The 17721-nt window shown below is 35.8% G+C and overlaps 1 protein-coding gene across 2 annotated transcripts in view; it reads right to left on the minus strand.

Moving 5' to 3' along the window:
- Positions 1-17721, minus strand: part of Abi (tyrosine kinase Abl) — a 147276-nt gene that overhangs the window by 92703 nt on the left and 36852 nt on the right. The gene's annotated exons all lie outside the window — the stretch shown is intronic.

Below are 17721 nucleotides of genomic sequence, written 5' to 3' on the forward strand. Positions count from 1 at the left end.
ACACTCAATTGGACCATGAGCCATTTGCCATAAAAGTGTATCTCAAGTAGGCCGCAAAAAAAATTTTCAACTAAAAAAAGCTGCACTAATTAGAATCTAAGGAAATTGAAAGAAAGAGTATACATAAAGTGGAAAATTAATAATGAAAATTTAATTTATTCTAAGCCATTACAAGACAAAATAATAGTATAATGATTATGACAACTGAAAAAAATAAAGAATATTTTTTATTATATTAATATTTCCAATATAAAACATTTAAACCAAATTAAACCAAAATGAAAATATTATTTGAACAAATCAAAAAGTATAAAGTCTCATTAATAACCATCACAAAAATTTACAGAGCCTCCTATTAGTTTGAAATTTTTTGTGTTTGTGTTGAAATAAAATACTTCTATTTGGGGGAGGGGGGGAATGTCTATATTTTGGGGAATTTTTTAAATGTCAGTGATAATATTTTGGGGACATATATTGGGGTAAAAAATTATATACTTGCATAATATAATTATAGTAATTAAGTAATTTAATTGTAATATTTTATTTTTTTCTTGACACCTGACAACGTTTATTGTTAACCAGCTTGCCAAAATTTGGACTCAAAGATTGAGAACACATTACCTTCATTATTCAAGTTCCATTTGAATACAACTAGAAGCTTTTTCGAAATTAAAGAAAAAAAGGACCAGTAAAAAGAGAAAAAACTTCTTGCACTTTAAAATCTTTAAATCGCCTATCAAATTCTTCTTTAATCTTTTCTAGTTTGGGACAATATTGAGAAAAGGTTATTATCTGCAATTAGAATAACCAATTTTTTCAGCGACAACGTGCTATAAATTAACAATGAAAGCATAAATATAGTTTACGATTGATTAGAATCGGATCTAACATTGAAATTGCTATATTATTTTTATTATTGCAATTATATTATAGCAGGTCATATTGTAACTATAAATGTTGTATGAAAATGAATAAATAAAATGTTTAAATCGATATTTCTGTTTTATGATAAAAAGCAACCATCCTTTTTTTTTTTTGTATATTTCCTTGAGGTATTGCGGGATGCAAGAAATTGCTTTGCATGCCGCATGCAGCCCACCAGTTTGACATCCCTAATCTGGAGTATACATGTATATCAAACAAACAAACAAGTGCAATCTACATAGTATGCTACCAGCCTGACATTTGGTGAAAAAAAAAAAAAACTTTACTACATCAAAAGCTAGACTCCTGTTATGTTAGAAATCACTAAGAGATAAATTAAGCTAGAGATTACTCACAGATAAATAAGAACAAAAACAGTATTAATAGTGCCCAATAAGAGATGAAATTATTGCTTAGAGTCCTAAAGTGAGGGTTTGCTGGAGAGCTTGAAAGAAGTTATGTGGGCTGAATGTGAGCCATTAATATTCTTGGGATTTTTATGCTACCATTATTTGTTTAGATTAGGATGGTTGATCAAAATTTTACAGGCTTCCTTAAATTTGCATTCATATCAGGTTTTTGTATGATATAAAGAACAGGTACCTTTACCAAAATTGTTAAATTTAATGTGTTGTGTGTGTCCTTTTTTCTTTTTCTAATGTATTGGAATTGTGCATCCAGTTTCATCAATATCAGGTAAGTTACAGGTTCAATGGATTCAATACATGTTCAACTCCTCCAAGGATCCATTTCCCCATTTGGTCCATTCTGAAGTATACTGAATCCAGTGCACCTGTAACTCCCTTCTGACATCACCTCACTGTTCATTCATCATCATCTGCTCGGTCCCCTCGTGTCTGAGGACTTGTGACCCCCAGTTGCAATCTCTCCATTGCTTTCTGTCTTTTGTTGCAGCAGTGGCCAACTCCAAAGTAAGTCTGGTGATCTTTTTAATCTGGTCCAACCATCTTGGTCTTCAGCATCCTCTTTTTCTTTGTCGTTCCACTTTGCCCTGAATGAAACGTTTTTCCAGGTTGTCATGTTCACTTCTTGAAATGTGACCAAAGTATTTCAGAGTTCTTTCATTTACTATCGCATAGCCACCTCTTGATTTTTAGTTGACTAATTATACTTTCATTAAACTTTTTGTCCATCCAGGAGACTCTGAACATTTTTTTTCAGCACCACATCTCAAAGCCATTTATCTTGTCCATATCTTTTTTTCAATGATATTGAAAATCATTGAAAATGAAAATCGAAAACACCAAGCTACTGATAAGTCTTGATTTAGTGGTGATAGGAATGTTTCTATCTTTATATATTTTCTGCAATTGCATCATTGCTGACCTTGCCATGGTAATTCTTCTTTTAATTTCTGGTTGACATCTACTCTTTGTGCTTATTAGAGCTCCAAGGTAAATCCACCTTCTTGAAGTTAATGTTGTGGGTGAGATTGTCATTTTCATCTATGGCCATATATTTTGTTTTATCACAGTTGACTCTTAATCCATATTTCAAGCTTTCCCAGTGAACTCTTTTAGTGAGGGACTCCAGTTCTCCTTTGCTGCTGGCAATAAGAACAGTGTCATCAGCGTACCTAAGGTTATTTACCTTTTTTTGCCACCAACTGAAAAGGCACCATTGTATCCGTTAAGTGCCTTTCTCATATGAATTCTCCATGAAGATTGTATAGATCAGGAGAGAGTATGCATCCTTGCCTCACACCTTTCTCGATGTACTACTGAGATGTTTTTCCATCCATCTTCACCGCAGCCAGATTTCTCTCATAGAGTTGTTTTAAAAGATGTGTCAAATGTTCTGGGTATTTTCTTAGTATTTTACTTAGTGTTTTCCACAGGTCCTCCCACCTGACACAGTCAAATGCTTTGGCATAATTGATGAAGCATATATATATATACATGGGAATATTAAATTCTTGAGCCTTTTCAACCAAGTGCCTTAGATTAGAAATTTGATCTCTGGTTCCATGTCCTTTTCTAAAACTTGCCTGTTCTGCAGGAAGCTATTGCTCAACAAGCTTTTCTTTAATAATATAGAGAACAATTTTGCTTGCATGTGAGATCAAGGCTATAATTCTATGACTGCATTTGCTGACATTTCCTTTTTTGTGTATTGGTATAAAAATGGATTTTACCCAATCATGAGACCAATCTCCTGTGTCCAAGATTTTATTACAAATTTTTCTGATGATTTCTATTTCTATGGGTCCTAGACATGCAAGAAGTTTGCTTGGTATTTGGTCGTGATTTGGTATTTAGTGATGAAGTTGTTTTTATCTTTAATGCAAAATTTTATGATGAGCTAGATAACTCTCTGTAACTCGGCGTATCATCTTCCGTTGAAAGTCCTTTTGACTTTATTTCTTGTCTTATCTCTACTTGTTTTAGAGTTTCATTTGATATCCAGGGTGTGTTGATTCTGGATTTCTTGGGCAACAATGACTTTGCAGTTTCAAGTAATATTATTTTGGTTTCATCTCAAAGTTCTTCTGTGGTCATTTCATCAGTATAATTCCCTAGTTCCAGAAATTTATTTTCCACTTTAATGATAGATGTCTCAGTAATTCCTGTGAAATCTAATCTGTGTGGATATGTTATTTGTTTTCAGATGTATTTTCATATCAGCAATGAGGAGTTGGTGATCAGAGCCACCATCTTCTTTCTTCTTCTTCACATAGCTTCCTCAGTGAGAGGGTGCAGCACTATGTCCTTCCAGTTCTCTTTGTTGGTGGCTTTCCTTTTTGTTTCTGCAGAGCCACAATCAGCTCTGGGAAATGCTTTAACATTTTTCTTCATGGATCTCCATCTTTTGTTAATAAGGATATTATCAATTTGGTTCCTTGTCCTGTCTCCAGGTGTATAGTCTCCATTTATGTAAAGAAGGTGTTGGTGACCATAAGTTCTCTTTCTATACAAAAGTCAATCAATCTTTCATCTCTTTCATTTTGGGTGCCCACTCTGTGAAATCCCACGACTGTTTTGTTCTGGTCTTCCATCCTTTTTCCAACTTTTACATTGAAATCACCCTTAATGATGAAAATGTCTCTTTTCAGTATTGCATCTATGGCTAAATGGCTAAATGACGAAGAGGCCAATGGTCTCTTCGTCTGCATCACTTGTAGGGCATAATTTTGTAAGAGTGTGATTGGTATTGGATTACAGTCTATCCTTAAGGAAATTATCCTATCATTGATAGGGTTGTAGCTCAACAGTGATTTGCACATACGTTTTTTTTGACAAGTATTGCTACTCCATTTCTGCTTAAAGTTTGCATGTATGTAGTACTCCTTGTACGTTCCAAGTACCAATATGTGTAATTTTCCTTAACTGGTGCTTTTTTTGGTGATAATTAGATTGTGGCTGAGAAAGGTATCAGTTTTCTGGATGTCATAGGTTCTCGGCAGGTGTCAAGATTGCATGTTCTTTTCCCCTCTGTGCTCGGAAGTACTACCTTGGTTTGCCAGGCTAGTAGCTGCCCCACTTTTATCATCATTCTTCATTGTGGCTATGGCTGTCATGGGAGGATAGTACAGTTGTTTCCCCTTCTCTACTACAGAGCTATTGCCAATAATGCTGATTCAGGAACGCCAAATAGCTGCCCAGACACGAGCCCTTTGGTGATATTGCATATCTTCAGCCTCATGCCAGTTCTGGAATGTGCTGTTGTTCACTTCCAGGGTATCTTGCTTAGTCTAGCTCCTACCCAAATGAGACCTGACTGGCTTGGGTGACCCTGCCAGTTATTAAGTAATTGCCAGTATAGCTGTCTGGGTTGTCAGAGCATGCAAACTACCTCACTATGTCAAGGTGGAGATACCTTGGAGAAAGATATCATCACTGTTTATTAACATTCCCTTAAAGGACACCTTATAATATTTTTTAAAAAAAATTTTCTTCCTGATATCACAGATGGGTTCCCCAATCTCCAATTTTTTCATGGTGGATTTTGAAAAAAGAAGCTCTTGACTCACAGTTCTTCTCAAATCTTTCGTTTGGCTAAGATATGTCAATGATGTGATCTATTTGGCCTCATCACCCAGACACATTAGACTCTTCTCTGTCATCTCAATAGTCTACATCCTAGAATCCAATTTATGATGGAAAAGGAAAGTAATAATAGTCTGGCTTTCATAGACAGCTTGGAAACCTCTCCTTCTGAATATATAAGAAGCCCACCCACACAGGCTGATATATTAACAAACTTTACCATCCACCTCAACAATATGGTATCATTAAAAAAAACTGATAGAGCCTAAAGCCTTTGTTTCAATAAGGGCTCTGTTGCAGCAGAACTCATACACCACACCTTCCTGTCTAATGGCTATAGCTTCTATATCTGAAGTACATTAAAAAAAAAAAAAAAAAAAGCCACAATTCTAAAGAGATACAATTTCCAAGCATCATTTGAAACTATCATTATTTACTCCCTCCTTTCAGTTCTTGGAGTATACAGAATTCCCTGTTCCTGCGAGTTGGCCTACTATAGACAGAAAAATCAGCTGCCATTTGCTTAGAAGAACATAAAAAACACATCTGCCATTATGACTATGTCATAATGGCAGAAGGTTAATCAGGACTTGCAGACCATGCTTTAGATACAACTTAAGGAATCATTTGGAAAACCACCATGTTCCATTCTTCTAAACAAATTTAGAAATTTGGAATTCTGTTTTTAGAATTGTCAGCTCAGAAATAACCTGAACAGATATGGTTAAATAACACTTCCTAAAACATGGAAAACACTAATACTTTGAGATCCCAGTTTACATCCTAGGTGTTCTAGACAAATCTAAGCTGAACAACCTATCTGCCCATAATAACAAAGGTCACATGAGTGTGGAATTCTGTAAACTCCAGGATGAGAATGAAAAGGATATTTTTCTTTTGGAGAGTTTACAAAGGAACTTCATTTTTGAACTGAACAGAAAGAAACATGTAGACCAATTTGGTGAAGAAGTCTCACAGTTCTCTCTGACACTCCTTTTACATATTATTATTATTATTATTATTATTATTATTCAGGCCTCCATGGAGTCAAAGGACTCATCGTGGGAGATCTTTTCTAAGAAACACAAGTCTATCAAGGGCCCTTGATAGACTTGTGTTTATCAAGGGAGGTCCCTCCTAGGAAACACAAAGTCTATCATACCATTCCTTAAACGCACTGACCATTCTCGATCTCACCACTCCACCAGGCAATGCATTCCATGGTTCAACCACCCTCCATGCAAAGAAACCACTCCTCACCCTCTTGCTCACAGTTTCCTTTCGTAACTTCCAGGGATGGCCCCTTGTCATGACTCCTTCCTGCTGTTCAACCAAGCGAAGGAACTCCTCAGTGTCGACCCTGTAACTACCTCTCAACAGTTTAAAAGTCTCTATCATATCGCCTCTCCTTCTTCTATCCACCAAACTCTGCAGTCCACACTCTCTCAGCCAATCCTCATAACTAACATTGTACAGTCCTGACACCATTTTTGTTATTTGCCTTTGTACCCTTTCTACAGTTAATTTATCCCCTTCAAATCCTGGGAACCAGATCTGAGAACAATAGTCTAAGTGTGGTCTGATCAGAGTCTTATACAACGGAATGATAACATTTTATCTCTGCAGGTCAGTGTATTTCTCATTATTGCAACAATCCTCTGTGTTACCTTCACTACCTTTGCAATATGTCCCCCCATTCATTTGCCCATCTGTCTAGCTTATTCAAATCCTCTTGCAGGGCTACCATATCTGCAGTATTACTAATAACCCTTCCCAGCTTTGCATCATCCGCAAACAACTGAATATCCCCTTGCAAACCACGGACAATGTCATTGATATAAAGGGTAAACAATATAGGTCCCAGCACTGATCCCTGTGGAACACCACTTGTAACCTTCTGCCTCTTTGATACCGCTCCACCATACACAACTCTCTGATACCTATTGGGCAGCCAATGCTGAATCCAGTTGACCAATCTGACATCCAGACCCATGTGCTGCAACTTAAATATCAGCTTATCATGTGGCACCCTGTCAAATGCCTTTGCTAAGTCTAGGAAAATGGCAGTATATGCCCTTCCCTCATCTAATGCTCTTGTAACTTTATCATAAAAGCATATTGCTAAAACAAGAGCGCCCCTTCACAAATCCATGTTAACTCTCACAGATAAGATTACCCACATCTGCCCAATGCTGTATATGGTCCCTCACTAATTTCTCCAAGATCTTAACAACTACTGATGACACACAAACTAGCCCCTATAATTAGACACTTCTAGTCTACTACCGCCCTTATGCAATGGCACTATCTTAGCTTCCTTCCATTCCATGGGCACCTTTCCCGCAGCCAGACTTTCATTGAAAAGACAGGTCAAAGGCACTGTCAGTTCCTTAGCATATTCAAAACTCGTGGTGAAATACCATCCAGTCCCACTGCTTTACTAACATCCAGACTACTCAGTATGTGGAACACACTTGTCTCCTGCACCTCTAAACCTCGAACCTGCCTTATCCCTCTAATATTAAAATTGATTCCTCCTGGATGAAATACTCCAATAAAGTGTTCATTGAACAGTTCCACTATGTCCTCTGCATCAGTCACTCTATTCCCATTTTTATCCCACAATGTCATTCTTCCACAGTCATTTCTCCTCCTACTGGCCACATAGCTAAAAAATTCCCTAGGATTTTCCTTGGATCTAAGAACCAATCTTTTTTCATATTCCAGTTTTGCCTTCCCTACCATACTAGTCACTCTCCTCGCCTGTCTCTTATATTCTTCATGCATCTTCTCTTCACCTGTCTCCTTATATCTTTTCCATAGCCTCTTTTTTTGCATGCAGTTCCTGTTTAATATTGTTTGTCATCCACTTTACTCCAAATTGTGTCCTCTTCTTCACTCATGGAATATAGCTTACCATTGCTGCTAACAAATATTCCTTCACAATTTCCCAAGCACTAATGATATTCCAGCCTTCCAATTCCTCCGTCCACGAAACTTCACCAAGAAGTCTCGTGGAGGGAGGTCTAAGACTATTATAATCACCTGCTTTATAATTCCACATACGTTCCCATCTCTTTGATACTCCTGCAAGTCTATTCATTTTCCAAGTCAAAACCATATGGTTACTCTCTCCAACTAGTGGGAGAGATGTCATCTCAGTTATTATCAACTCTTCTGATGCTATAACCAAATCCAAAACTCTTGAACCTCTTGTTCCCTCTGTTACATGTTGCCTAGACATTTGTCCCTCAAGAATTCAAGGAATTCCATTCCCTTATTGCTACATGCATCTTCCTCTCCCCAATTTATATTGCTGTAGTTAAAATCTCCCATAACAATCATTCTTCTTGCACTTGCCACGCTCAACTGTCTCAACATCTCGTGGTCCCCACCCTCTGTGCTCCTTGGTCTGTAGCAACACCCTACTAAGTATCCTGTCTTGTCCACCTCCACCTCACACCATATGCTTTCAAAATCATTAGTGTCACAGCTTTCCAAAGCCTCCACTCTTAGAGGGCATAGGTCGTCACTTATCATAAGCAGTACTCCACCACCCTTTTCCTCTCTTGTGCATCTTTAAAGATTTGGATGGCACTTTTTCTTGTCCTCTGCTCTGTCCTTCATATAAATGGAAATTCTAGAAACTTCTTCTCAAGGAGAAGGATCAGGATAAACGACACAATTATTATCTTATTGATTATTTTGGTATTATATGCATTAAAGATGAAAGTAGCCTCTGATAAGTTTTTTTATTTAAAAGGCAGCTAGTAGAACATAGTTTATGTGCAAAACGAACCAAAGTTTTAATCACATCATATTTCTAACAAAGGTAATGATGCAAAGCAGCATTAGGTTTTGTATTGATGTAAAATGAGAATGTCCAGAAAAGGAAGGCAACAGTTTTCTTCCACTTCATGGGTAAATAAACCCATGAGTAAACTCTTGGGTTTATTGAATTAATTTTCTCAAGAAATTCATAAAGTTCCAACAAGGAAGAGTTCCTGAATGTCATCCGTACCAAATATATAGCTTAGGAGGAAAAAAACATTAAGAATATGTTGTTCAAATCATTCCATATAATAATTTTCTACAGTTAAATAGGAGGCCACATTGCAGTTCATTTTATCTGTTTATAAAATTTGTTTACAAGAAAAGTAGCCTTTTCTGTTTTCTCTCTCTCTCCAGATCATGAGATTTCAATATAATATTAAAAAAAAAGAAGAGGTATTCAAGTTTTAAAAAGAATCAAAGTTGAACAACTTTCAGAGGTGAATGAACTGTAGACTCAAATAGAAAATGTTATATTCAGGCAGTAATGTAGATTTTATGGAAAGGAAGTGGTAGCTGTAGCATTCAAAACCAACGAAAATAATAATCTTGACTGGCACGCATATTCAAGTAGTTATGAATAATGAAGCTAATTAGTTCCTATGGTCCCACAGATTGTTCTGCCAAGAAAGAAATGGAGAAATTCTGAGTCATTAGAAAAGGTGGCTGACATAAAAAAAGGAAAAAGTTAGTCCTTGTTGGAGAATCACAAAGAAAGCAGGAAATGAAAACAGACATATCAAAAGGTTTGTGAAAATTAGAAAAAAAGAACAAAGATATTCAGAAAGATAAATATCTGCACAAGATATTCTCTATTTAAGACTATTCATTACTAATGCCATGTTCCAGCATAAAGATGTGCACTAATTCAGATAGATGGAAAACACAATAAATAAGAAAAGGCCCGCTGACTGTGTCACTGTTAATAGTAATATCTTCAATGCTGATTCAGAACACAAGAGGAAGTTATCCATTTAGTTTTGAGCAGAATAAAATTGAATACCATATTGAAAAGAAAAGCGTTTGCAAAAGTTTTAAAAATAATCAAAATTGAGTAGTTTTCAGAGGTGAACTGTACTTTCAAATATACAAATATTATTCAGGAAAAAATGAAAAAAATTTGAGAACAAGAACCAAACCTTAGAGACTTAGTGGCAGACTCTGAAGAAAATACTCACTGAGTCAGTCAGAGAAGAATGTGGTGAAGTTGTCTGCAAGGATAGAAAATTAATTCAAAACTTTATTGAGGACTCAGGAAGTTAAAGAGGCAGTCATGGAAAAGAAGAAGGCTTATTGAAAGTTCCTATCAACTGTCAGCAGATGCTCTGAGGAAATACAGAGAAAAATTAAAGAAAGTGAAGCAATGTGAAGAAAAGTCAAAGGAGAACTTCAGTTAGTTAAAGGTACCTGTGGCATGACTATAAACAATAAATTACACGATAACCACAGTAATTAACTTTGATGAAATGAAAATACAGATATTTGGTACTGAAAATAACAGTACCTCATCATCAGTGCATAGAAACAAGCAAATCAAAAAAACGGGAATACAAGGTACATACAACAGTCAGTGGTTTACCAATTAAAAAATGTCACTGAATGCTAGAAATTAATATTAATAAATAATATTATTAAAAACTATTTTTGATGGTTACATAAAATAAGAATCTCCTAAACTTTTTGGAGAGAGAGACAATCATTCCGATTCAGATTTGGCTGATGTAAAGAATCCAGAAAGTTGCAAAACACTTTTACACTGGCCAAATCCAAATCAGAATGACTGTCTCTCTCTCCCAAAAGTTTGGGAGAATCTTATTTTATTTCTGCTATCTCCAAACCGATTTCAAAAACCCTTAAGTTCCAGTATGCCACAAAGGAAAAGAGATCATTATCTTTAGATGAAGACAGCTATGAGGAGAGCTTATTGATAGGGAAAAATATAGGCACTAGATCAAAATATTTGACAAACAAAGTTTCATTTGTTTTTATTAATATATTCTTGTGTCTATATAAACACAGCTTTCATCATTATGGTGTAAGTATCCTTAAAGCATCAAGACAGACAGACAGAAACATGAAAGAGTAATAATTATGCCCAACAGCCTTAGTGAAGAATCAGAAGGCTCGATTACCATTTCAATATCTGATCCTTTAAAGTAAGATTTGGATTAGATTTTAAACAATGTCATTGGGTGGAAGTGAAGGCCATATACAAAACTAGAGCTACTGATTAAAGAACTTGAGATGTTGAATTTTTATCTTACTTTATTCACATATTTCTTTGAGAGTGAAGCTTGGATAGTTTTCGGGAAGGGTAGAGGAAAAAGGAACTTTATTTCAGTTATCTGATTAGAGAATATGTTTGAAAGAGTGTCGAAAGAGTAATCAGACGATAGCATGAGAAAGAAAAGTAGGTATTGACAAAGGTCATCCGAAGTGGCACCATTATAGTACCAGAGGATATGAGACTCAGAATGGCTGGATTGAAAACATTCTGTGAAGAGGAGGTAAGTCACTGAGAGGCATGCTGGTAAAGAAGGCCTAAATGTTGGGAATATTCTGGTAAAAATAGATGAAACAATTTGTGCTGAATCATTAGTAAGAGCAAATACATTAGTATTTCTTCCATGGTGAGTAGAATTGCACAATGGAAGTCAGTCTGAGTTGTGAATGATGAAGTAGCCAAAGCAGATGACTTTACTGGTTAGGCATTTTAGACTGGGAAATCACGCTTCCGAAATAAAATAAAATAAAATTTTTTTAAAAAAATAATAAAATTAAAATTAAATGAGAAAGCTCATTAGAATTTAGAGAGCAATCATCATCAAATTCCTGTCATGTACCCTTAAGGAGTATACAGGATATGATAGTACTACATGAAAAATTTACAACATTATTGACTTCTATCTATAATTTTCTTCCAAACCAGTCTGCTACCTGTCAAGACTCCAACATTATCAGATCATATATTTCTATCTTCTAAGGAACTTTTTACTGTATCAATCCACCTATATCTTGGTCTTCCTCTGGGTATTTTTCCTGCCAACCTGGCAGAGAACACTTCTTTTGCTAATCTTTCCTCTTCCATTCTATTTAAGTGACCCATACCTGAGATTAGCTCTGCTAACGCATTCCTGGATGCTGACAATGTCAAGTTCTTTCCTAATATCCTCATTTCATGTTCATGCCCCCTAATCTTTCTCAGGACTCTCATATCTGCAGTCTCTGGTCTTTGGTCAAGTGTTTTACTTCTGACCCAGCTCTCAGATCCATAAGTTAAAATTTGATTTGAACACTGTCTTGTATACAGCTAATTTAATGTTTTAACTAATTTCTCTCTTATTCCATATAAATTTATTCATTTGTCTTCCTACCATACCAGCTTTGTTGATTCTATTGTCTATTTCCATATTTAATTTACCATCTTCACTAAAAATCATGCCTAAGCGGCTGGACTGAAATGTGTTACTTGTTCTATAGGTTCTCCATCCACAATACAGTTGATTTTTCAATGCTTCTGCCTATGTTTATTATCTTTGTCTAGTTATTTCTGACCTTCATACCATATCTATTGCAACAGTTATTCAATTTAGTCACGGAATCTTGCAGACTTCTAGAAGATTTATTCAGAAGTATAATATCGTCCACATAAAGCAAAGAGCTGAGATTAACATCTTCAATTTTGATATCAGGTTTAATACCACTTTCCTTCATAATGTGATCTATATAGACAATGAATAATAGAGGGGATAATGTACATCCTTGTCTGACACCAGATTTAACATGAAACCATCTTCCTGTACTTCCTTCAATTCTAACTGCTGACTTACAACTCAAATAAAGGCTAAGTATTGCTTGATATAATGCCCCATTGACAATATATAACTAGCATTTTGAATAGCCTCTCTCTTGGCACCTTGTCATATGCCTTTTCCAGATCTACAAAATTTAAATACAGATCTTTGTTATATTCCCATGATTTCTCAACCGTTTGTTGTAAAGTGAAAATCTGATCCTGACAGCCTCTATTTGGCCTGAATCCAGCTTGTTCTTCACCAAGCTTCTCTTCCACAATCCTTCACTTAGAGATCAATAAAGGCAGTAAATAAATTCAATAAAATTGTGAGAATGGTATTTTGAGCTGAAGCAGATGAAAGAAGGATTCTAGGTTTGGCATTCTGTGCAAATTTCATTCTGAATGATCCCTTTTCTGTCATAGAAAAGCTTTATTTGTGAGATCTGATATTTATTTCATTTCAGATAATGACAAACCTAGAATGGACAACATTCTAGGTTTGTGGAGTATACTGGACAACAGTTGTTGAAAGTGTCAGCTGAAGTTTGGTGGAAAATAACAAGTCTGGTTGAGACCTATAAGTGGCAAATATATCATCCTTCATCAAATTCCTGACATATACCCTCAAGACGTGTACAGAATATGATAGTACTGCATGAAAAACTTACATCATTACTAATTTCCCATCTACAATTTTCCTCCAAATCAATCTGTTACATGCCAAGATCCTAACATTATCAGATCTTATATTTCTATCTTCTAAGGCACTTTTTACTGTATCAATCGACCTATATCTTGGTCTTCCTCTGGGTTGTTTTGCTGCAAACCTAGAAGAGAACACTTGTTTTGCTAATCTTTCTTTGCCCATTCTGTTTAAGTGACCATACCACCTGAGATTAGCTCTGCTAACGCATTCCTGGATGCTGACAATGTCAAGTTCTTTCCTAATATCCTCGTTTTTAATATGATATTGCCATTGATGCCATCTGTTCACGCCTATAATCTTTCTCAGGACTCTCATATCTGCGGTCTCTAGTCTTTGCTCAAGTGTTTTACTTCTGACCCAGCTCTCAGATCTATAAGTTAAAATTGGTTTGAATACTGTCTTGTATACAGCTAATTTGTTTTGGTAATTTCTCTCTTATTCCATATAACTTTATTCAGTTGATTTCATACTAACTTTGTTGATTCTGTTGTTTATTCCAACATTTAATTTACTGTCTGCACTAAAAATTGTGCCTAAGTAGCTGAAATGTTTTACTTGTTCTATTGATATTTTCAATGTTTCTGCATATTTTCACTGCTTTTGTCTTTTTAACGCTGACCTTCATACCATATCTATTACAACAATTATTCACTTTAGTGAGTGAATCTTGCAGACTTGTAGCGGATTTATTTAGAAGTATAACATCATCCACATAAAGCAAAAAGCTGAGATTATCATCTCCAATTTTGATATCAGGTTTAATACCACTTTCCGATTATTGAAGAAAAAAATGAAAGAGTTTGAGAACAGGAATCAAACCTTGGAGATTCAGTGGCAAACTCTGAAGAAAACATTGATTGATTCTGCCAGAGAGGCATGTGGTGAGGTTGTCTGTAAGGATAAAAAAAATCAGAACTCCCTGGTGGACACAGGAAATTAAAGAGGCAGTGAAGGAAAAGAAGAAAGCATATCAAAAGTTCCTGGAAAATAAGTCAGCTTGTGCTCTTAGAGAATATAGAGACAAATGCACGAATGCTAAACACTGTGTAAAACTAGCTAAACAAAAGTCATGGGAGGACTTTGGCAAGAATATAGAAAATAAATATCAAGAAGGTGGCAAAATATTCTGGAGATTGTTGAAGAAGCTTAGGAATGGAGGAAAGAGTGCTGTAAAAGAAGTTAGAGATGATAAAGGGGACATGAAAACAGGAGAAAAAGATATCCTTGAAGTAGGGAGTAATTACTTTGAAAAACTGCTAAATGAAACAAGCAGTGATGACAGCACAGTGGTAAAAAACACTGACCAGGCATGCAGTCAGGAATACATATCCATACTTGAAGTAGAAAAAGCCATCAAAGGCTTGAAATGTGGAAAGGCAGCAGGAGTAGATGATATTCGACCAGAAATGCTGAAGTATGGTGGTATAAGAGTCTTACAGTGGCTGTACTGCATAGTTCAGAAAGCCTGGACAGAGGGACGAATTCCCGATGATTGGAGTAGAGCTCTCATAGTACCCATATATAAAAAGGGAAATAAAACTGCATGTGAGAATTACAGAGGTATTTCCCTACTGAGTGTTCCTGGCAAGATCTATGCAAGTATACTTGAGAAACAGTTGAGAAGAATTGTGGAAGAAAAGCTTGGTGAAGAACAAGCTGGATTCAGGCCTCTATTTGGCCTGAATCCAGCTTGTTCTTCACCAAGCTTTTCTTCCACAATTCTTCTCAACTGTTTCTTCACTTTACGACAAATAGTTGAGAAAGCATGGAAATATAACAAAGATCTGTATTTAAGTTTTGTCGATCTGGAAAAGGCATATGACAAGGTGCCAAGAGAGAAGCTATTCAATACGCTGCAGTTATATGGTGTCAATGGGGCATTATATCAAGCAATACTTAGTCTTTATTTGAGTTGTAAGTCAGCAGTTAGAATTGAAGGAAGTACAGGAAGATGGTTTAATGTTAAATCTGGTGTGAGACAAGGATGTACATTATCCCCTCTGTTATTCATTTTCTATATGGATCACATTATGAAGGAAAGTGGTATTAAACATGATGTCAAAATTGGAGATGTTAATGTCAGCTCTTTGCTTTATGCGGATGATGTTATACTTATCAATAAATCTGCTACAAGTCTGCAAGATTCTCTGACTAAATTCAATAGCTGTTGTAATAGATATGGTATGAAGGTCAGCAATAAAAAGACAAAGACAATAAAAAATAGGCAGAATCATTGAAAATGTCAACTGTCTTGTGAATGGAGAACCTGTGGAACAAGTAAAACGTTTCAGCTATTTAGGCACGATTTTTAATGAAGATGGTAAATTAAATATAGAAATAGACAACAGAATCAGTAAAGCTGGTATGGTAGGAAGTCAATTGAATAAATTCATATGGAATAAGAGAGAAATTAGTCGGAACACTAAATTAGCTGTATACAAGACAGCGTTCAAACCAGTTTTAACTTATGGATCTGAGAGCTGGGTCAGAAGTAAAACACTTGACCAAAGACTAGAGACCACAGATATGAGAGTCCTGAGAAAGATTATAGGCGTGAACAGATGGCATCAATGGCAGTATCATATTAAAAACGAGGATATTAGGAAAGAACTTGACATTGTCAGCATCAAGGAATGCGTTAGCAGAGCTAATCTCAGGTGGTATGGTCACTTAAACAGAATGGGCGAGGAAAGATTAGCAAAACAAGTGTTCTCTGCCAGGTTGGCAGCAAAACGACCCAGAGGAAGACCAAGATATATGCGGATTGATATAGTACAAAGTGCTTTAGACGATAGAAATATAAGATCTGATAATGTTGGAGTGTCGACAAGTAACAGACTGATTTGGAGGTAAATTGTAGATAGGAAATTAATGATGATGTAATTCTTTTCATGTAGTACTATCATATCCTGTACACCCCTTGAGGGTACATGGCAGGAATTTGATGATGATGATACCACTTTCCTTCATAATGTGATCCATATAGATAATGAATAACAGAGAGGATAAAGTACATCCTTGTCTGACATCAGATTTAACATTAAACCACCTTCCTGTACTTCCTTCAATTTTAACTGCTGACTTACAACTCAAATAAAGACTAAGTATTGCTTGATATAGTGCCCCCATTGACACCATATAACTGTAGCATTTCGAATAGCTTCTCTCTTGGCACCTTTTCATATGCCTTTTCCAGGTCTACAAAACGTAAATACAGATCTTTGTTATATACCCATGACTTCTCAACTATCTGTCGTAAAGTGACATCCTCTATTTGGCCTGAATCCAGTCTGTTCTTCACCAAGCTTTTCTTCTGCAATCCTTCTCAACTGTATCTCAAGTATACTTGCATATATCTCAGCAGGAACACTCAGTAGAGAAATACCTCTGTAATTCTCACATTCAGTTTTATTTCCCTTTTTATATATGGGTACTATGATAGCTCTACTCCAGTCATCTGGAATTCATACCTCTGTCCAGGCATTCTGAACTATGCAATGCAGCCACTGTATGACTTTTACCTCCATACTTGAGCTTTTCTGGTCGAATATCATCTACCTCTGCTGCCTTTCAACATTTCAGGTTTTGATGGCTTTTTCTACTCAAGTATGGATATGTATTCCTGACTGGAAGCCTGGTCAGTGTTTTTTTACCACTGTGCTGTCATCACTGCTTGTTTCATTTAGCAATTTTTCGAAGTAATTACTCCATACTTCTAGGATATCTTTTTCTCGTCACATATTAACACCACAAATGATCTTCATCTTGATTTTTATAATTTTCTGTGAGTTTTATTCATTAATTCATTTTCAATTACTTCTTTTATGCCCTTTTAATGAGTTTTCGTTGAACTGCATGTTATTTATTTATGATGTCTTGCATGGTCAATGATGACTTCTGAAAGTTAATTATAGAGCAGAAACAATTACTAGCCTAGTTGGCTAAATGTTTAGCATACTCACTCTCCCACCAACATGCTATGGGTTTGAATTCTGCTGCAGGCATCGATGTACATGATTGTCTTTAAGTGTGAGATGAATTTAATTCTACAGGAGAGACCAATGCCCCACTAATTGGAGGCCTGAATGGCTTGAGAAAGTTCCAATTTGGGGTAGGGTTTCTGGATGATGTAAAAAATAAATAAATATATATGTAACTGATAAAAATTGGAAAAAATATCCTTAACCCACCTGTGGTACTATACGAGGGGAGGGGTGGCTGAAAAGTTCTGATAAACACCTAGGACAAAAATTATATTAAAACAACTAATATAACCACAAGAAAGAACATATCTTAAAAATCTTTAACCTGAATGCTTACCAAATTGTAATTTGTTCTTTTTCTTTTAGGATATATAAGAAGACATGCCAGAGGTTTGAAGAAATTTGAAGACACAGAGGTGCAGGCTGTCAACATTTTTCATGCTGCATTTTTCAAGAAAAGTCCACAACTAAGAT

The sequence above is a fragment of the Typopeltis vanoorti genome, chromosome 15 (assembly GCF_054136105.1).
Source record: "Typopeltis vanoorti isolate ZY-2024b chromosome 15, IOZ_Tvanoo_1.0, whole genome shotgun sequence".
Taxonomy (NCBI): Eukaryota; Metazoa; Arthropoda; class Arachnida; order Uropygi; family Thelyphonidae; genus Typopeltis; species Typopeltis vanoorti.